This window comes from Salvelinus alpinus, chromosome 4, assembly GCF_045679555.1.
Source record: "Salvelinus alpinus chromosome 4, SLU_Salpinus.1, whole genome shotgun sequence".
Taxonomy (NCBI): domain Eukaryota; kingdom Metazoa; phylum Chordata; class Actinopteri; order Salmoniformes; family Salmonidae; genus Salvelinus; species Salvelinus alpinus.
The window spans coordinates 1,284,854-1,306,893 of record NC_092089.1 but is presented as its reverse complement, the minus strand read 5'-3'; positions in this window follow the sequence as shown (position 1 = coordinate 1,306,893).

The window sequence follows — 22,040 nt, the reverse complement described above, 5'->3', positions numbered from 1 at the left end:
TATCTAGTATCCCTTATGACTCTAATCTGATAGTGGTAGTGGGCTGGTAGATGTCTAGTCTCCCTAATGGCTCTAATCTTATAGTGGTAGTGGGTTGGTAGATGTCTAGTCTCCTTTATAACTCTAATCTGATAGTGGTAGTGGGGTGGTTGATGTCTAGTCTCCCTTATGGCTCTAATCTGATAGTGGTAGATGTGGTAGATGTCTAGTCTCCTTTGTGGCTCTAATCTGAGAGTGGTAGTGGGTTGGTAGATGTCTAGTCTCCTTTATAACTCTAATCTGATAGTGGTAGTGGGGTGGTTGATGTCTAGTCTCCTTTATGGCTCTAATCTGACAGTGGTAGATGTGGTAGATGTCTAGTCTCCTTTGTGGCTCTAATCTGATAGTGTTAGTGGGCTGGTAGATGTCTAGTCTCCCTAATGGCTCTAATCTGATAGTGGTAGTGGGCTGGTAGATGTCTAGTCTCCCTAATGGCTCTAATCTGATAGTGGTAGTGGGCTGGTAGATGTCTAGTCTCCCTAATGGCTCTAATCTGATAGTGGTAGTGGGGTGGTAGATGTCTAGTCTTCTTTATGGCTCTAATCTGATAGTGGTTTTGTGGTGGTTGATGTCTAGTCTCCCTTATGGCTCTAATCTGATAGTGGTAGTGGGGTGGTAGATGTCTAGTCTTCTTTATGGCTCTAATCTGATAGTGGTTTTGTGGTGGTTGATGTCTAGTCTCCTTTATGGCTCTAATCTGATAGTGGTAGATATGGTAGATGTCTAGTCTCCTTTGTGGCTCTAATATGATGGTGGTAGTGGGGTCGTAGATATCTAGTCTCCCTTATGGCTCTAATCTGATAGTGGTAGGGGGTTGGTAGATTTCTAGTCTCCCTTATGGCTCTAATCTTATAGTGGTAGTGAGGTGGTCGATGTCTAGTCTCCCTTGTGGCTCTAATCTGATAGTTGTAGTGAGCTAGTAGATGTCTAGTCTCCCTTGTGGCTCTAATCTGATAGTGGTTGTGGGTTGGTAGATGTCTAGTCTCCCTTGTGGCTCTAATCTGATAGTTGTAGTGGGCTGGTAGATGTCTAGTCTCCCTTGTGGCTCTAATCTTATAGTGGTAGTGGGTTGGTAGATGTCTAGTCAACTTTATAACTCTAATCTGATAGTGGTAGATGTGGTAGATGTCTAGTCTCCTTTGTGGCTCTAATCTGAGAGTGGTAGTGGGTTGGTAGATGTCTAGTCTCCTTTATAACTCTAATCTGATAGTGGTAGTGGGGTGGTAGATGTCTAGTCTCCCTAATGGCTCTAATCTTATAGTGGTAGTGGGGTGGTAGATGTCTAGTCTCCTTTATAACTCTAATCTGATAGTGGTAGTGGGGTGGTTGATGTCTAGTCTCCTTTATGGCTCTAATCTGATAGTGGTAGATGTGGTAGATGTCTAGTCTCCTTTGTGGCTCTAATCTGAGAGTGGTAGTGGGTTGGTAGATGTCTAGTCTCCTTTATAACTCTAATCTGATAGTGGTAGTGGGGTGGTTGATGTCTAGTCTCCTTTATGGCTCTAATCTGACAGTGGTAGATGTGGTAGATGTCTAGTCTCCTTTGTGGCTCTAATCTGATAGTGTTAGTGGGCTGGTAGATGTCTAGTCTCCCTAATGGCTCTAATCTGATAGTGGTAGTGGGCTGGTAGATGTCTAGTCTCCCTAATGGCTCTAATCTGATAGTGGTAGTGGGCTGGTAGATGTCTAGTCTCCCTAATGGCTCTAATCTGATAGTGGTAGTGGGGTGGTAGATGTCTAGTCTTCTTTATGGCTCTAATCTGATAGTGGTTTTGTGGTGGTTGATGTCTAGTCTCCCTTATGGCTCTAATCTGATAGTGGTAGTGGGGTGGTAGATGTCTAGTCTTCTTTATGGCTCTAATCTGATAGTGGTTTTGTGGTGGTTGATGTCTAGTCTCCTTTATGGCTCTAATCTGATAGTGGTAGATATGGTAGATGTCTAGTCTCCTTTGTGGCTCTAATATGATGGTGGTAGTGGGGTCGTAGATATCTAGTCTCCCTTATGGCTCTAATCTGATAGTGGTAGGGGGTTGGTAGATTTCTAGTCTCCCTTATGGCTCTAATCTTATAGTGGTAGTGAGGTGGTCGATGTCTAGTCTCCCTTGTGGCTCTAATCTGATAGTTGTAGTGAGCTAGTAGATGTCTAGTCTCCCTTGTGGCTCTAATCTGATAGTGGTTGTGGGTTGGTAGATGTCTAGTCTCCCTTGTGGCTCTAATCTGATAGTTGTAGTGGGCTGGTAGATGTCTAGTCTCCCTTGTGGCTCTAATCTTATAGTGGTAGTGGGTTGGTAGATGTCTAGTCAACTTTATAACTCTAATCTGATAGTGGTAGTGGGGTGCTAGATGTCTAGTCTCCCTTATGGCTCTAATCTGATAATGGTAGTGGGCTGGTAGATGTCTAGTCTCCCAAATGGCTCTAATCTGATAGTGGTAGTGGGGTGGTAGATGTCTAGTCTCCTTTATGGCTCTAATCTGATAGTGGTTTTGTGGTGGTTGATGTCTAGTCTCCTTTATGGCTCTAATCTGATAGTGGTAGATGTGGTAGATGTCTAGTCTCCTTTGTGGCTCTAATATGATGGTGGTAGTGGGGTTGTAGATATCTAGTATCCCTTATGACTCTAATCTGATAGTGGTAGTGGGGTGGTAGATGTCTAGTCTCCTTTATAACTCTAATCTGATAGTGGTAGTGGGCTTTTAGATGTCTAGTCTCCCTAATGGCTCTAATCTGATAGTGGTAGTGGGTTGGTAGATGTCTAGTCCCCTTTATAACTCTAATCTGATAATGGTAGTGGGCTGGTAGATGTCTAGTCTCCCTTGTGGCTCTAATCTGATAGTTGTAGTGGGCTGGTAGATGTCTAGTCTCCCTTGTGGCTCTAATCTTATAGTGGTAGTGGGTTGGTAGATGTCTAGTCTCCTTTATAACTCTAATCTGATAGTGGTAGTAGGGTGGTTGATGTCTAGTCTCCTTTGTGGCTCTAATCTGATAGTGGTAGTGGGTTGGTAGATGTCTAGTCTCCTTTATGCCTCTAATCTGATAGTGGTAGTGGGCTGGTAGATGTCTAGTCTCCCTAATGGCTCTAATCTGATAGTGGTAGTGGGTTGGTAGATGTCTAGTCTCCCTTATGGCTCTAATCTGATAGTGGTAGTGGGTTGGTAGATGTCTAGTCTTCTTTATGGCTCTAATCTGATAGTGGTTTTGTGGTGGTTGATGTCTAGTCTCCTTTATGGCTCTAATCTGATAGTGGTAGATATGGTAGATGTCTAGTCTCCTTTGTTGCTCTAATATGATGGTGGTAGTGGGGTCGTAGATATCTAGTCTCCCTTATGGCTCTAATCTGATAGTGGTAGTGGGTTGGTAGATTTCTAGTCTCCCTAATGGCTCTTATCTGATAGTGGTAGTGGGGTGGTAGATGTCTAGTCTCCTTTATGGCTCTAATCTGATAGTGGTTTTGTGGTGGTTGATGTCTTGTCTCCTTTATGGCTCTAATATGATAGTGGTAGATGTGGTAGATGTCTAGTCTCCTTTGTGGCTCTAATATGATGGTGGTAGTGGGGTTGTAGATATCTAGTATCCCTTATGACTCTAATCTGATAGTGGTAGTGGGGTGGTAGATGACTAGTCTCCTTTATAACTATAATCTGATAGTGGTAGTGGGCTTTTAGATGTCTAGTCCCCCTAATGGCTCTAATCTGATAGTTGTAGTGGGTTGGTAGATGTCTAGTCTCCTTTATGGCTCTAATCTGATAGTTGTAGTGGTTTGGTAGATGTCTAGTCTCCTTTATAACTCTAATCTGATAGTGGTAGTGGGTTGGTAGATGTCTAGTCTCCCTTCAATCAATCAATTTTATTTTATATAGCCCTTCGTACATCAGCTAAAATTTCGAATTGCTGTACAGACACCCAGCCTAAAACCCCAAACAGCTAGTAATGCAGGTGTAGAAGCACGGTGGCTAGGAAAAACTCCCTAGAAAGGCCAAAACCTTATGGCTCTAATCTTACAGTGTTAGTGGGGTGGTCGATGTCTAGTCTCCTTTATAAATCTAATCTTATAGTGGTAGTGGGCTGGTAGATGTCTAGTCTCCCTAATGGCTCTAATCTGATAGTGGTAGTGGGGTGGTAGATGTTTAGTCTCCTTTATGGCTCTAATCTGATAGTGGTTTTGTGGTGGTTGATGTCTAGTCTCCTTTACGGCTCTAATCTGATAGTGGTAGATGTGGTAGATGTCTAGTCTCCCTTATGGCTCTTACAGTGGTAGTGGGGTGGTCGATGTCTAGTCTCGCTTGTGTCACTAATCTGATAGTGGTTATGGGTTGGTAGATATCTAGTCTCCTTTATAACTCTAATCTGATAGTGGTAGTGGGCTGGTAGATGTCTAGTCTCCCGTGTGGCTCTAATCTGATAGTTGTAGTGGGCTGGTAGATGTCTAGTCTCCCTTGTGGCTCTAATCTTATAGTGGTAGTGGGCTGGTAGATGTCTAGTCTCCTTTATAACTCTAATCTGAGAGTGGTAGTGGGCTGGTAGATGTCTAGTCTCCCTAATGGCTCTAATCTGATCGTGGTTGTGGGTTGGTAGATGTCTAGTCTCCTTTATAACTCTAATCTGATAGTGGTAGTGGGGTGGTCGATGTCTAGTCTCCCTTATGGCTCTAATCTGATAGTGGTAGTGGGGTGCTAGATGTCTAGTCTCCCTTATGGCTCTAATCTGATAGTGGTAGTGGGGTGGTAGATGTCTAATCTTCTTTATGGCTCTAATCTGATAGTGGTTTTGTGGTGGTTGATGTCTAGTCTCCTTTATGGCTCTATTCTGATAGTAGTAGATATGGTAGATGTCTAGTCTCCTTTGTGGCTCCAATATGATGGTGGTAGTGGTGGCTTCAGATATCTAGTCTCCCTTATGGCTCTAATCTGATAGTGGTAGTGGGTTTGTAGATTTCTAGTCTCCCTTATGGCTCTAATCTTATAGTGGTAGTGAGGTGGTCGATGTCTAGTCTCCCTTGTGGCTCTAATCTGATAGTGGTAGTGAGCTGGTAGATGTCTAGTCTCCCTTGTGGCTCTAATCTGATAGTGGTTGTGGGTTGGTAGATGTCTAGTCTCCCTTGTGGCTCTAATCTGATAGTTGTAGTGGGCTGGTAGATGTCTAGTCTCCCTTATGGCTCTAATCTGATAGTGGTAGTGGGGTGGTAGATGTCTAATCTTCTTTATGGCTCTAATCTGATAGTGGTTTTGTGGTGGTTGATGTCTAGTCTCCTTTGTGGCTCAAATATGATGGTGGTAGTGGGGTCGTAGATATCTAGTCTCCCTTATGGCTCTAATCTGATAGTGGTAGTGGATTGGTAGAATTCTAGTTTCCCTTATGGCTCTAATCTTATAGTGGTAGTGAGGTGGTCGATGTCTAGTCTCCCTTGTGGCTCTAATCTGATAGTTGTAGTGAGCTGGTAGATGTCTAGTCTCCCTTGTGGCTCTAATCTGATAGTGGTTGTGGGTTGGTAGATGTCTAGTCTCCCTTGTGGCTCTAATCTGATAGTTGTAGTGGGCTGGTAGATGTCTAGTCTCCCTAATGGCTCTAATCTGATAGTGGTTGTGGGTTGGTAGATGTCTAGTCTCCTTTATAACTCTAATCTGATAGTGGTAGTGGGGTGGCCGATGTCTAGTCTCCCTTATGGCTCTAATCTGATAGTGGTAGTGGGGTGCTAGATGTCTAGTCTCCCTTATGGCTCTAATCTGATAGTGGTAGTGGGGTGGTAGATGTCTAATCTTCTTTATGGCTCTAATCTGATAGTGGTTTTGTGGTGGTTGATGTCTAGTCTCCTTTATGGCTCTATTCTGATAGTGGTAGATATGGTAGATGTCTTGTCTCATTTGTGGCTCCAATATGATGGTGGTAGTGGGGTCTTAGATATCTAGTCTCCCTTATGGCTCTAATCTGATAGTGGTAGTGGGTTGGTAGATTTCTAATCTCCCTTATGGCTCTAATTTTATAGTGGTAGAGAGCTGGTCGATGTCTAGTCTCCCTTGTGGCTCTAATCTGATAGTGGTTGTGGGTTGGTAGATGTCTAGTCTCCCTTGTGGCTCTAATCTGATAGTTGTAGTGGGCTGGTAGATGTCTAGTCTCCCTTGTGGCTCTAATCTTATAGTGGTAGTGGGTTGGTAGATGTCTAGTCAACTTTATAACTCTAATCTGATAGTGGTAGTAGGGTGCTAGATGTCTAGTCTCCCTTATGGCTCTAATCTGATAATGGTAGTGGGCTGGTAGATGTCTAGTCTCCTTTATGGCTCTAATCTGATAGTGGTTTTGTGGTGGTTGATGTCTAGTCTCCTTTATGGCTCTAATCTGATAGTGGTAGATGTGGTAGATGTCTAGTCTCCTTTGTGGCTCTAATATGATGGTGGTAGTGGGGTTGTAGATATCTAGTATCCCTTATGACTCTAATCTGATAGTGGTAGTGGGGTGGTAGATGTCTAGTCTCCTTTATAACTCTAATCTGATAGTGGTAGTGGGCTTTTAGATGTCTAGTCTCCCTAATGGCTCTAATCTGATAGTTGTAGTGGGTTGGTAGATGTCTAGTCTCCTTTATGGCTCTAATCTGATAGTGGTAGTGGGTTGGTAGATGTCTAGTCCCCTTTATAACTCTAATCTGATAATGGTAGTGGGCTGGTAGATTTCTAGTCTCCCTTGTGGCTCTAATCTGATAGTTGTAGTGGGCTGGTAGATGTCTAGTCTCCCTTGTGGCTCTAATCTTATAGTGGTAGTGGGTTGGTAGATGTCTAGTCTCCTTTATAACTCTAATATGATAGTGGTAGTAGGGTGGTTGATGTCTAGTCTCCTTTGTGGCTCTAATCTGATAGTGGTAGTGGTTTGGTAGATGTCTAGTCTCCTTTATGCCTCTAATCTGATAGTTGTAGTGGGCTGGTAGATGTCTAGTCTCCCTAATGGCTCTAATCTGATAGTGGTAGTGGGTTGGTAGATGTCTAGTCTCCCTTATGGCTCTAATCTGATAGTGGTAGTGGGTTGGTAGATGTCTAGTCTTCTTTATGGCTCTAATCTGATAGTGGTTTTGTGGTGGTTGATGTCTAGTCTCCTTTATGGCTCTAATCTGATAGTGGTAGATATGGTAGATGTCTAGTCTCCTTTGTTGCTCTAATATGATGGTGGTAGTGGGGTCGTAGATATCTAGTCTCCCTTATGGCTCTAATCTGATAGTGGTAGTGGGTTGGTAGATTTCTAGTCTCCCTAATGGCTCTAATCTGATAGTGGTAGTGGGGTGGTAGATGTCTAGTCTCCTTCATGGCTCTAATCTGATAGTGGTTTTGTGGTGGTTGATGTCTTGTCTCCTTTATGGCTCTAATATGATAGTGGTAGATGTGGTAGATGTCTAGTCTCCTTTGTGGCTCTAATATGATGGTGGTAGTGGGGTTGTAGATATCTAGTATCCCTTATGACTCTAATCTGATAGTGGTAGTGGGGTGGTAGATGACTAGTCTCCTTTATAACTATAATCTGATAGTGGTAGTGGGCTTTTAGATGTCTAGTCCCCCTAATGGCTCTAATCTGATAGTTGTAGTGGGTTGGTAGATGTCTAGTCTCCTTTATGGCTCTAATCTGATAGTTGTAGTGGTTTGGTAGATGTCTAGTCTCCTTTATAACTCTAATCTGATAGTGGTAGTGGGTTGGTAGATGTCTAGTCTCCCTTCAATCAATCAATTTTATTTTATATAGCCCTTCGTACATCAGCTAAAATCTCGAATTGCTGTACAGACACCCAGCCTAAAACCCCAAACAGCTAGTAATGCAGGTGTAGAAGCACGGTGGCTAGGAAAAACTCCCTAGAAAGGCCAAAACCTTATGGCTCTAATCTTACAGTGTTAGTGGGGTGGTCGATGTCTAGTCTCCTTTATAAATCTAATCTTATAGTGGTAGTGGGCTGGTAGATGTCTAGTCTCCCTAATGGCTCTAATCTGATAGTGGTAGTGGGGTGGTAGATGTTTAGTCTCCTTTATGGCTCTAATCTGATAGTGGTTTTGTGGTGGTTGATGTCTAGTCTCCTTTACGGCTCTAATCTGATAGTGGTAGATGTGGTAGATGTCTAGTCTCCCTTATGGCTCTTACAGTGGTAGTGGGGTGGTCGATGTCTAGTCTCGCTTGTGTCACTAATCTGATAGTGGTTATGGGTTGGTAGATGTCTAGTCTCCCTAATGGCTCTAATCTGATAGTTGTAGTGGTTTGGTAGAGGTCTAGTCTCCTTTATAACTCTAATCTGATAGTGGTAGTGGGCTGGTAGATGTCTAGTCTCCCGTGTGGCTCTAATCTGATAGTTGTAGTGGGCTGGTAGATGTCTAGTCTCCCTTGTGGCTCTAATCTTATAGTGGTAGTGGGCTGGTAGATGTCTAGTCTCCTTTATAACTCTAATCTGAGAGTGGTAGTGGGCTGGTAGATGTCTAGTCTCCCTAATGGCTCTAATCTGATCGTGGTTGTGGGTTGGTAGATGTCTAGTCTCCTTTATAACTCTAATCTGATAGTGGTAGTGGGGTGGTCGATGTCTAGTCTCCCTTATGGCTCTAATCTGATAGTGGTAGTGGGGTGCTAGATGTCTAGTCTCCCTTATGGCTCTAATCTGATAGTGGTAGTGGGGTGGTAGATGTCTAATCTTCTTTATGGCTCTAATCTGATAGTGGTTTTGTGGTGGTTGATGTCTAGTCTCCTTTATGGCTCTATTCTGATAGTAGTAGATATGGTAGATGTCTAGTCTCCTTTGTGGCTCCAATATGATGGTGGTAGTGGTGGCTTCAGATATCTAGTCTCCCTTATGGCTCTAATCTGATAGTGGTAGTGGGTTTGTAGATTTCTAGTCTCCCTTATGGCTCTAATCTTATAGTGGTAGTGAGGTGGTCGATGTCTAGTCTCCCTTGTGGCTCTAATCTGATAGTGGTAGTGAGCTGGTAGATGTCTAGTCTCCCTTGTGGCTCTAATCTGATAGTGGTTGTGGGTTGGTAGATGTCTAGTCTCCCTTGTGGCTCTAATCTGATAGTTGTAGTGGGCTGGTAGATGTCTAGTCTCCCTTATGGCTCTAATCTGATAGTGGTAGTGGGGTGGTAGATGTCTAATCTTCTTTATGGCTCTAATCTGATAGTGGTTTTGTGGTGGTTGATGTCTAGTCTCCTTTGTGGCTCAAATATGATGGTGGTAGTGGGGTCGTAGATATCTAGTCTCCCTTATGGCTCTAATCTGATAGTGGTAGTGGATTGGTAGAATTCTAGTTTCCCTTATGGCTCTAATCTTATAGTGGTAGTGAGGTGGTCGATGTCTAGTCTCCCTTGTGGCTCTAATCTGATAGTTGTAGTGAGCTGGTAGATGTCTAGTCTCCCTTGTGGCTCTAATCTGATAGTGGTTGTGGGTTGGTAGATGTCTAGTCTCCCTTGTGGCTCTAATCTGATAGTTGTAGTGGGCTGGTAGATGTCTAGTCTCCCTAATGGCTCTAATCTGATAGTGGTTGTGGGTTGGTAGATGTCTAGTCTCCTTTATAACTCTAATCTGATAGTGGTAGTGGGGTGGTCGATGTCTAGTCTCCCTTATGGCTCTAATCTGATAGTGGTAGTGGGGTGCTAGATGTCTAGTCTCCCTTATGGCTCTAATCTGATAGTGGTAGTGGGGTGGTAGATGTCTAATCTTCTTTATGGCTCTAATCTGATAGTGGTTTTGTGGTGGTTGATGTCTAGTCTCCTTTATGGCTCTATTCTGATAGTGGTAGATATGGTAGATGTCTTGTCTCATTTGTGGCTCCAATATGATGGTGGTAGTGGGGTCTTAGATATCTAGTCTCCCTTATGGCTCTAATCTGATAGTGGTAGTGGGTTGGTAGATTTCTAATCTCCCTTGTGGCTCTAATCTTATAGTGGTAGAGAGCTGGTCGATGTCTAGTCTCCCTTGTGGCTCTAATCTGATAGTGGTTGTGGGTTTGGTAGATGTCTAGTCTCCCTTGTGGCTCTAATCTGATAGTGGTAGTGAGCTGGTAGATGTCTAGTCTCCCTTGTGGCTCTAATCTGATAGTGGTTGTGGGTTGGTAGATGTCTAGTCTCCCTTGTGGCTCTAATCTGATAGTTGTAGTGGGCTGGTAGATGTCTAGTCTCCCTTATGGCTCTAATCTGATAGTGGTAGTGGGGTGGTAGATGTCTAATCTTCTTTATGGCTCTAATCTGATAGTGGTTTTGTGGTGGTTGATGTCTAGTCTCCTTTATGGCTCTATTCTGATAGTGGTAGATATGGTAGATGTCTAGTCTCCTTTGTGGCTCAAATATGATGGTGGTAGTGGGGTCGTAGATATCTAGTCTCCCTTATGGCTCTAATCTGATAGTGGTAGTGGATTGGTAGAATTCTAGTCTCCCTTATGGCTCTAATCTTATAGTGGTAGTGAGGTGGTCAATGTTTAGTCTCCCTTGTGGCTCTAATCTGATAGTTGTAGTGAGCTGGTAGATGTCTAGTCTCCCTTGTGGCTCTAATCTGATAGTGGTTGTGGGTTGGTAGATGTCTAGTCTCCCTTGTGGCTCTAATCTGATAGTTGTAGTGGGCTGGTAGATGTCTAGTCTCCCTAATGGCTCTAATCTGATAGTGGTTTTGTGGTGGTTGATGTCTAGTCTCCTTTATGGCTCTATTCTGATAGTGGTAGATATGGTAGATGTCTAGTCTCATTTGTGGCTCCAATATGATGGTGGTAGTGGGGTCTTAGATATCTAGTCTCCCTTATGGCTCTAATCTGATAGTGGTAGTGGGTTGGTAGATTTCTAATCTCCCTTATGGCTCTAATCGTATAGTGGTAGTGAGGTGGTCGATGTCTAGTCTCCCTTGTGGCTCTAATCTGATAGTTGTAGTGAGCTGGTAGATGTCTAGTCTCCCTTGTGGCTCTAATCTGATAGTGGTTGTGGGTTGGTAGATGTCTAGTCTCCCTTGTGGCTCTAATCTGATAGTTGTAGTGGGCTGGTAGATGTCTAGTCTCCTTTATAACTCTAATCTGATAGTGGTAGTGGGGTGCTAGATGTCTAGTCTCCCTTATGGCTCTAGTCTGATAGTGGTAGTGGGGTGGTAGATGTCTAGTCTCCCTAATGGCTCTAATCGGATAGTGGTAGTGGGGTGGTAGATGTCTAGTCTCCTTTATGGCTCTAATCTGATAGTGGTTTTGTGGTGGTTGATGTCTAGTCTCCTTTATGGCTCTAATCTGATAGTGGTAGATGTGGTAGATGTCTAGTCTCCTTTGTGGCTCTAATATGATGGTGGTAGTGGGGTTGTAGATATCTAGTATCCCTTATGACTCTAATCTGATAGTGGTAGTGGGCTGGTAGATGTCTAGTCTCGCTTGTGTCACTAATCTGATAGTGGTTGTGGGTTGGTAGATGTCTAGTCTCCTTTATAACTCTAATCTGATAGTGGTAGTGGGCTGGTAGATGTCTAGTCTCCCTTGTGGCTCTAATCTGATAGTTGTAGTGAGCTGGTAGATGTCTAGTCTCCCTTGTGGCTCTAATCTGATAGTGGTTGTGGGTTGGTAGATGTCTATTCTCCCTTGTGGCTCTAATCTGATAGTTGTAGTGGGCTGGTAGATGTCTAGTCTCCCTAATGGCTCTAATCTGATAGTGGTTGTGGGTTGGTAGATGTCTAGTCTCCTTTATAACTCTAATCTGATAGTGGTAGTGGGGTGGTCGATGTCTAGTCTCCCTTATGGCTCTAATCTGATAGTGGTAGTGGGGTGCTAGATGTCTAGTCTCCCTTATGGCTCTAATCTGATAGTGGTAGTGGGGTGGTAGATGTCTAATCTTCTTTATGGCTCTAATCTGATAGTGGTTTTGTGGTGGTTGATGTCTAGTCTCCTTTATGGCTCTATTCTGATAGTGGTAGATATGGTAGATGTCTAGTCTCATTTGTGGCTCCAATATGATGGTGGTAGTGGGGTCTTAGATATCTAGTCTCCCTTATGGCTCTAATCTGATAGTGGTAGTGGGTTGGTAGATTTCAAATCTCCCTTATGGCTCTAATCTTATAGTGGTAGTGAGGTGGTCGATGTCTAGTCTCCCTTGTGGCTCTAATCTGATAGTTGTAGTGAGCTGGTAGATGTCTAGTCTCCCTTGTGGCTCTAATCTGATAGTGGTTGTGGGTTGGTAGATGTCTAGTCTCCCTTGTGGCTCTAATCTGATAGTTGTAGTGGGCTGGTAGATGTATAGTCTCCTTTATAACTCTAATCTGATAGTGGTAGTGGGGTGCTAGATGTCTAGTCTCCCTTATGGCTCTAGTCTGATAGTGGTAATGGGGTGGTAGATGTCTAGTCTCCCTAATGGCTCTAATCTGATAGTGGTAGTGGGGTGGTAGATGTCTAGTCTCCTTTATGGCTCTAATCTGATAGTGGTTTTGTGGTGGTTGATGTCTAGTCTCCTTTATGGCTCTAATCTGATAGTGGTAGATGTGGTAGATGTCTAGTCTCCTTTGTGGCACTAATATGATGGTGGTAGTGGGGTTGTAGATATCTAGTATCCCTTATGACTCTAATCTGATAGTGGTAGTGGGCTGGTAGATGTCTAGTCTCCCTAATGGCTCAAATCTTATAGTGGTAGTGGGTTGGTAGATGTCTAGTCTCCTATATAACTCTAATCTGATAGTGGTAGTGGGGTGGTTGATGTCTAGTCTCCTTTATGGCTCTAATCTGATAGTGGTAGATGTCTAGTCTCCTTTGTGGCTCTAATCTGATAGTGGTAGTGGGCTGGTAGATGTCTAGTCTCCCTAATGGCTCTAATCTGATAGTGGTAGTGGGCTGGTAGATGTCTAGTCTCCCTAATGGCTCTAATCTGATAGTGGTAGTGGGGTGGTAGATGTCTAGTCTTCTTTATGGCTCTAATCTGATAGTGGTTTTGTGGTGGTTGATGTCTAGTCTCCCTTATGGCTCTAATCTGATAGTGGTAGTGGGGTGCTAGATGTCTAGTCTCCTTTATGGCTCTAATCTGATAGTGGTTTTGTGGTGGTTGATGTCTAGTCTCCTTTATGGCTCTATTCTGATAGTGGTAGATATGGTAGATGTCTAGTCTCATTTGTGGCTCCAATATGATGGTGGTAGTGGGGTCTTAGATATCTAGTCTCCCTTATGGCTCTAATCTGATAGTGGTAGTGGGTTGGTAGATTTCTAATCTCCCTTATGGCTCTAATCTTATAGTGGTAGTGAGGTGGTCGATGTCTAGTCTCCCTTGTGGCTCTAATCTGATAGTTGTAGTGAGCTGGTAGATGTCTAGTCTCCCTTGTGGCTCTAATCTGATAGTGGTTGTGGGTTGGTAGATGCCTAGTCTCCCTTGTGGCTCTAATCTGATAGTTGTAGTGGGCTGGTAGATGTATAGTCTCCTTTATAACTCTAATCTGATAGTGGTAGTGGGGTGCTAGATGTCTAGTCTCCCTTATGGCTCTAGTCTGATAGTGGTAGTGGGGTGGTAGATGTCTAGTCTCCCTAATGGCTCTAATCTGATAGTGGTAGTGGGGTGGTAGATGTCTAGTCTCCTTTATGGCTCTAATCTGATAGTGGTAGTGTGGTGGTTGATGTCTAGTCTCCTTTATGGCTCTAATCTGATAGTGGTAGATGTGGTAGATGTCTAGTCTCCTTTGTGGCTCTAATATGATTGTGGTAGTGGGGTTGTAGATATCTAGTATCCCTTATGACTCTAATCTGATAGTGGTAGTGGGCTGGTAGATGTCTAGTCTCCCTAATGGCTCAAATCTTATAGTGGTAGTGGGTTGGTAGATGTCTAGTCTCCTATATAACTCTAATCTGATAGTGGTAGTGGGGTGGTTGATGTCTAGTCTCCTTTATGGCTCTAATCTGATAGTGGTAGATGTCTAGTCTCCTTTGTGGCTCTAATCTGATAGTGGTAGTGGGCTGGTAGATGTCTAGTCTCCCTAATGGCTCTAATCTGATAGTGGTAGTGGGCTGGTAGATGTCTAGTCTCCCTAATGGCTCTAATCTGATAGTGGTAGTGGGGTGGTAGATGTCTAGTCTTCTTTATGGCTCTAATCTGATAGTGGTTTTGTGGTGGTTGATGTCTAGTCTCCCTTATGGCTCTAATCTGATAGTGGTAGTGGGGTGCTAGATGTCTAGTCTCCTTTATGGCTCTAATCTGATAGTGGTTTTGTGGTGGTTGATGTCTAGTCTCCTTTATGGCTCTATTCTGATAGTGGTAGATATGGTAGATGTCTAGTCTCATTTGTGGCTCCAATATGATGGTGGTAGTGGGGTCTTAGATATCTAGTCTCCCTTATGGCTCTAATCTGATAGTGGTAGTGGGTTGGTAGATTTCTAATCTCCCTTATGGCTCTAATCTTATAGTGGTAGTGAGCTAGTAGATGTCTAGTCTCCCTTATGGCTCTAATCTGATAGTGGTAGTGGGGTGCTAGATGTCTAGTCTCCCTTATGGCTCTAATCTGATAGTGGTAGTGGGCTGGTAGATGTCTAGTCTTCTTTATGGCTCTAATCTGATAGTGGTTTTGTGGTGGTTGATGTCTAGTCTCCTTTATGGCTCTAATCTGATAGTGGTAGATATGGTAGATGTCTAGTCTCCTTTGTGGCTATAATATGATGGTGGTAGTGGGGTCGTAGATATCTAGTCTCCCTTATGGCTCTAATCTGATTGTGTTAGTGAGGTGGTCGATGTCTAGTCTCCCTTGTGGCTCTAATCTGATAGTTGTAGTGAGCTAGTAGATGTCTAGTCTCCCTTGTGGCTCTAATCTGATAGTGGTTGTGGGTTGGTAGATGTCTAGTCTCCCTTGTGGCTCTAATCTGATAGTTGTAGTGGGCTGGTAGATGTCTAGTCTCCCTTGTGGCTCTAATCTTATAGTGGTAGTGGGTTGGTAGATGTCTAGTCTCCTTTATAACTCTAATCTGATAGTGGTAGTGGGCTTTTAGATGTCTAGTCTCCCTAATGGCTATAATCTGATAGTTGTAGTGGGTTGGTAGATGTCTAGTCTCCTTTATGGCTCTAATCTGATAGTGGTAGATGTGGTAGATGTCTAGTCTCCTTTGTGGCTCTAATCTGAGAGTGGTAGTGGGTTGGTAGATGTCTAGTCTCCCTAATGGCTCTAATCTGATAGTGGTAGTGGGTTGGTAGATGTCTAGTCTCCTTTATAACTCTAATCTGATAGTGGTAGTGGGGTGGTTGATGTCTAGTCTCCTTTATGGCTCTAATCTGATAGTGGTAGATGTGGTAGATGTCTAGTCTCCTTTGTGGCTCTAATCTGATAGTGGTAGTGGGCTGGTAGATGTCTAGTCTCCCTAATGGCTCTAATCTGATAGTGGTAGTGGGCTGGTAGATGTCTAGTCTCCCTAATGGCTCTAATCTGATAGTGGTAGTGGGCTGGTAGATGTCTAGTCTCCCTAATGGCTCTAATCTGATAGTGGTAGTGGGGTGGTAGATGTCTAGTCTTCTTTATGGCTCTAATCTGATAGTGGTTTTGTGGTGGTTGATGTCTAGTCTCCCTTGTGGCTCTAATCTGATAGTTGTAGTGGGCTGTAGATGTCTAGTCTCCTTTATAACTCTAATCTGATAGTGGTGGTGGGGTGCTAGATGTCTAGTCTCCCTTATGGCTCTAATCTGATAATGGTAGTGGGCTGGTAGATGTCTAGTCTCCCTAATGGCTCTAATCTGATAGTGGTAGTGGGGTGGTAGATGTCTAGTCTCCTTTATGGCTCTAATCTGATAGTGGTTTTGTGGTGGTTGATGTCTAGTCTCCTTTATGGCTCTAATCTGATAGTGGTAGATGTGGTAGATGTCTAGTCTCCTTTGTGGCTCTAATATGATGGTGGTAGTGGGGTTGTAGATATCTAGTATCCCTTATGACTATAATCTGATAGTGATAGTGGGGTGGTAGATGTCTAGTCTCCTTTATAACTCTAATCTGATAGTGGTAGTGGGCTTTTAGATGTCTAGTCTCCCTAATGGCTCTAATCTGATAGTTGTAATGTGGGTTGGTAGATGTCTAGTCTCCCTTATGGCTCTAATCTGATAGTGGTAGTGGGGTGCTAGATGTCTAGTCTCCCTTATGGCTCTAATCTGATAGTGGTAGTGGGCTGGTAGATGTCTAGTCTTCTTTATGGCTCTAATCTGATAGTGGTTTTGTGGTGGTTGATGTCTAGTCTCCTTTATGGCTCTAATCTGATAGTGGTAGATATGGTAGATGTCTAGTCTCCTTTGTGGCTATAATATGATGGTGGTAGTGGGGTCGTAGATATCTAGTCTCCCTTATGGCTCTAATCTGATAGTGTTAGTGAGGTGGTCGATGTCTAGTCTCCCTTGTGGCTCTAATCTGATAGTTGTAGTGAGCTAGTAGATGTCTAGTCTCCCTTGTGGCTCTAATCTGATAGTGGTTGTGGGTTGGTAGATGTCTAGTCTCCCTTGTGGCTCTAATCTGATAGTTGTAGTGGGCTGGTAGATGTCTAGTCTCCCTTGTGGCTCTAATCTTATAGTGGTAGTGGGTTGGTAGATGTCTAGTCTCCTTTATAACTCTAATCTGATAGTGGTAGTGGGCTTTTAGATGTCTAGTCTCCCTAATGGCTCTAATCTGATAGTTGTAGTGGGTTGGTAGATGTCTAGTCTCCTTTGTGGCTCTAATCTGAGAGTGGTAGTGGGTTGGTAGATGTCTAGTCTCCCTAATGGCTCTAATCTGATAGTGGTAGTGGGGTGGTTGATGTCTAGTCTCCTTTATGGCTCTAATCTGATAGTGGTAGATGTGGTAGATGTCTAGTCTCCTTTGTGGCTCTAATCTGATAGTGGTAGTGGGCTGGTAGATGTCTAGTCTCCCTAATGGCTCTAATCTGATAGTGGTAGTGGGCTGGTAGATGTCTAGTCTCCCTAATGGCTCTAATCTGATAGTGGTAGTGGGCTGGTAGATGTCTAGTCTCCCTAATGGCTCTAATCTGATAGTGGTAGTGGGGTGGTAGATGTCTAGTCTTCTTTATGGCTGTAATCTGATAGTGGTTTTGTGGTGGTTGATGTCTAGTCTCCCTTATGGCTCTAATCTGATAGTGGTAGTGGGGTGCTAGATGTCTAGTCTCCTTTATAACTCTAATCTGATAGTGGTAGTGAGGTGGTCGATGTCTAGTCTCCCTTGTGGCTCTAATCTGATAGTTGTAGTGAGCTGGTAGATGTCTAGTCTCCCTTGTGGCTCTAATCTGATAGTGGTTGTGGGTTGGTAGATGTCTAGTCTCCCTAATGGCTCTAATCTGATAGTGGTAGTGGGCTGGTAGATGTCTAGTCTCCCTAATGGCTCTAATCTGATAGTGGTAGTGGGCTGGTAGATGTCTAGTCTCCCTAATGGCTCTAATCTGATAGTGGTAGTGGGGTGGTAGATGTCTAGTCTCCTTTATAACTCTAATCTGATAGTGGTAGTGGGGTGCTAGATGTCTAGTCTCCCTTGTGGCTCTAATCTGATAGTGGTAGTGGGCTGGTAGATGTCTAGTCTCCTTTATAACTCTAATCTGATAGTGGTAGTGAGGTGGTCGATGTCTAGTCTCCCTAATGGCTCTAATCTGATAGTGGTAGTGGGTTGGTAGATGTCTAGTCTCCTTTATAACTCTAATCTGATAGTGGTAGTGGGGTGGTTGATGTCTAGTCTCCTTTATGGCTCTAATCTGATAGTGGTAGATGTGGTAGATGTCTAGTCTCCTTTGTGGCTCTAATCTGATAGTGGTAGTGGGCTGGTAGATGTCTAGTCTCCCTAATGGCTCTAATCTGATAGTGGTAGTGGGCTGGTAGATGTCTAGTCTCCCTAATGGCTCTAATCTGATAGTGGTAGTGGGGTGGTAGATGTCTAGTCTTCTTTATGGCTCTAATCTGATAGTGGTTTTGTGGTGGTTGATGTCTAGTCTCCCTTATGGCTCTAATCTGATAGTGGTAGTGGGGTGCTAGATGTCTAGTCTCCTTTATAACTCTAATCTGATAGTGGCAGTGAGGTGGTCGATGTCTAGTCTCCCTTGTGGCTCTAATCTGATAGTTGTAGTGAGCTGGTAGATGTCTAGTCTCCCTTGTGGCTCTAATCTGATAGTGGTTGTGGGTTGGTAGATGTCTAGTCTCCCTAATGGCTCTAATCTGATAGTGGTAGTGGGCTGGTAGATGTCTAGTCTCCCTAATGGCTCTAATCTGATAGTGGTAGTGGGCTGGTAGATGTCTAGTCTCCCTAATGGCTCTAATCTGATAGTGGTAGTGGGGTGGTAGATGTCTAGTCTCCTTTATAACTCTAATCTGATAGTGGTAGTGGGGTGCTAGATGTCTAGTCTCCCTTGTGGCTCTAATCTGATAGTGGTAGTGGGCTGGTAGATGTCTAGTCTCCTTTATAACTCTAATCTGATAGTGGTAGTGAGGTGGTCGATGTCTAGTCTCCCTTGTGGCTCTAATCTGATAGTTGTAGTGAGCTGGTAGATGTCTAGTCTCCCTTGTGGCTCTAATCTGATAGTGGTTGTGGGGTGCTAGATGTCTAGTCTCCCTTATGGCTCTAATCTGATAGTGGTAGTGGGCTGGTAGATGTCTAGTCTCCCTTGTGGCTCTAATCTTATAGTGGTAGTGGGTTGGTAGATGTCTAGTCTCCTTTATAACTCTAATCTGATAGTGGTAGTGGGCTTTTAGATGTCTAGTCTCCCTAATGGCTCTAATCTGATAGTTGTAGTGGGTTGGTAGATGTCTAGTCTCCTTTATGGCTCTAATCTGATAGTGGTAGATGTGGTAGATGTCTAGTCTCCTTTGTGGCTATAATATGATGGTGGTAGTGGGGTCGTAGATATCTAGTCTCCCTTATGGCTCTAATCTGATAGTGTTAGTGAGGTGTTCGATGTCTAGTCTCCCTTGTGGCTCTAATCTGATAGTTGTAGTGAGCTAGTAGATGTCTAGTCTCCCTAATGGCTCTAATCTGATAGTGGTAGTGGGGTGGTTGATGTCTAGTCTCCTTTATGGCTCTAATCTGATAGTGGTAGATGTGGTAGATGTCTAGTCTCCTTTGTGGCTCTAATCTGAAAGTGGTAGTGGGCTGGTAGATGTCTAGTCTCCCTAATGGCTCTAATCTGATAGTGGTAGTGGGCTGGTAGATGTCTAGTCTCCCTAATGGCTCTAATCTGATAGTGGTAGTGGGCTGGTAGATGTCTAGTCTCCCTAATGGCTCTAATCTGATAGTGGTAGTGGGGTGGTAGATGTCTAGTCTTCTTTATGGCTCTAATCTGATAGTGGTTTTGTGGTGGTTGATGTCTAGTCTCCCTTATGGCTCTAATCTGATAGTGGTAGTGGGGTGCTAGATGTCTAGTCTCCTTTATAACTCTAATCTGATAGTGGTAGTGAGGTGGTCGATGTCTAGTCTCCCTTGTGGCTCTAATCTGATAGTTGTAGTGAGCTGGTAGATGTCTAGTCTCCCTTGTGGCTCTAATCTGATAGTGGTTGTGGGTTGGTAGATGTCTAGTCTCCCTAATGGCTCTAATCTGATAGTGGTAGTGGGCTGGTAGATGTCTAGTCTCCCTAATGGCTCTAATCTGATAGTGGTAGTGGGCTGGTAGATGTCTAGTCTCCCTAATGGCTCTAATCTGATAGTGGTAGTGGGGTGGTAGATGTCTAGTCTCCTTTATAACTCTAATCTGATAGTGGTAGTGGGGTGCTAGATGTCTAGTCTCCCTAATGGCTCTAATGTGATAGTGGTAGTGGGCTGGTAGATGTCTAGTCTCCCTAATGGCTCTAATCTGATAGTGGTAGTGGGGTGGTAGATGTCTAGTCTTCTTTATGGCTCTAATCTGATAGTGGTTTTGTGGTGGTTGATGTCTATTCTCCCTTATGGCTCTAATCTGATAGTGGTAGTGGGGTGCTAGATGTCTAGTCTCCCTTGTGGCTCTAATCTGATAGTTGTAGTGGGCTGTAGATGTCTAGTCTCCTTTATAACTCTAATCTGATAGTGGTAGTGGGGTGCTAGATGTCTAGTCTCCCTTATGGCTCTAATCTGATAATGGTAGTGGGCTGGTAGATGTCTAGTCTCCCTAATGGCTCTAATCTGATAGTGGTAGTGGGGTGGTAGATGTCTAGTCTCCTTTATGGCTCTAATCTGATAGTGGTTTTGTGGTGGTTGATGTCTAGTCTCCTTTATGGCTCTAATCTGATAGTGGTAGATGTGGTAGATGTCTAGTCTCCTTTGTGGCTCTAATATGATGGTGGTAGTGGGGTTGTAGATATCTAGTATCCCTTATGACTATAATCTGATAGTGGTAGTGGGGTGGTAGATGTCTAGTCTCCTTTATAACTCTAATCTGATAGTGGTAGTGGGCTTTTAGATGTCTAGTCTCCCTAATGGCTCTAATCTGCTAGTTGTAATGTGGGTTGGTAGATGTCTAGTCTCCTTTATGGCTCTAATCTGATAGTGGTAGATGTGGTTGATGTCTAGTCTCCCTTATGGCTCTAATCTGATAGTGGTAGTGGGGTGCTAGATGTCTAGTCTCCCTTATGGCTCTAATCTGATAGTGGTAGTGGGCTGGTAGATGTCTAGTCTTCTTTATGGCTCTAATCTGATAGTGGTTTTGTGGTGGTTGATGTCTAGTCTCCTTTATGGCTCTAATCTGATAGTGGTAGATATGGTAGATGTCTAGTCTCCTTTGTGGCTATAATATGATGGTGGTAGTGGGGTCGTAGATATCTAGTCTCCCTTATGGCTCTAATCTGATAGTGTTAGTGAGGTGGTCGATGTCTAGTCTCCCTTGTGGCTCTAATCTGATAGTTGTAGTGAGCTAGTAGATGTCTAGTCTCCCTTGTGGCTCTAATCTGATAGTGGTTGTGGGTTGGTAGATGTCTAGTCTCCCTTGTGGCTCTAATCTGATAGTTGTAGTGGGCTGGTAGATGTCTAGTCTCCCTTGTGGCTCTAATCTGATAGTTGTAGTGGGCTGGTAGATGTCTAGTCTCCCTTGTGGCTCTAATCTGATAGTGGTTTTGTGGTGGTTGATGTCTAGTCTCCTTTATGGCTCTAATCTGATAGTGGTAGATGTGGTAGATGTCTAGTCTCCTTTGTGGCTCTAATATGATGGTGGTAGTGGGGTTGTAGATATCTAGTATCCCTTATGACTCTAATCTGATAGTGTTAGTGGGGTGGTAGATGTCTAGTCTCCTTTATAACTCTAATCTGATAGTGGTAGTGGGCTTTTAGATGTCTAGTCTCCCTTATGGCTCTAATCTGATAATGGTAGTGGGGTCGTTGATATCTAGTCTCCCTAATGGCTCTAATCTGATAGTGGTAGTGGGCTGGTAGATGTCTAGTCTCCCTTATGGCTCTAATCTGATAGTGGTAGTGGTAGATGTCTAGTCTCCCTAAAGGCTCTAATCTGATAGTGGTATTGGGGTGGTAGATGTCTAGTCTCCTTTATGGCTCTAATCTGATAGTGGTTTTGTGGTGGTTGATGTCTAGTCTCCTTTATGGCTCTAATCTGATAGTGGTAGATGTGGTAGATGTCTAGTCTCCTTTGTGGCTCTAATATGATGGTGGTAGTGGGGTTGTAGATATCTAGTATCCCTTATGACTCTAATCTGATAGTGGTAGTGGGCTGGTAGATGTCTACTCTCCCTAATGGCTCTAATCTTATAGTGGTAGTGGGTTGGTAGATGTCTAGTCTCCTTTATAACTCTAATCTGATAGTGGTAGTGGGGTGCTAGATGTCTAGTCTCCCTTATGGCTCTAATCTGATAATGGTAGTGGGTTGGTAGATGTCTAGTCTCCCTTGTGGCTCTAATATGATGGTGGTAGTGGGGTTGTAGATATCTAGTATCCCTTATGACTCTAATCTGATAGTGGTAGTGGGGTGGTAGATGTCTAGTCTCCTTTATAACTCTAATCTGATAGTGGTAGTGGGCTTTTAGATGTCTAGTCTCCCTAATGGCTCTAATCTGATAGTTGTAGTGGGTTGGTAGATGTCTAGTCTCCTTTATGGCTCTAATCTGATAGTGGTAGATGTGGTAGATGTCTAGTCTCCTTTATGGCTCTA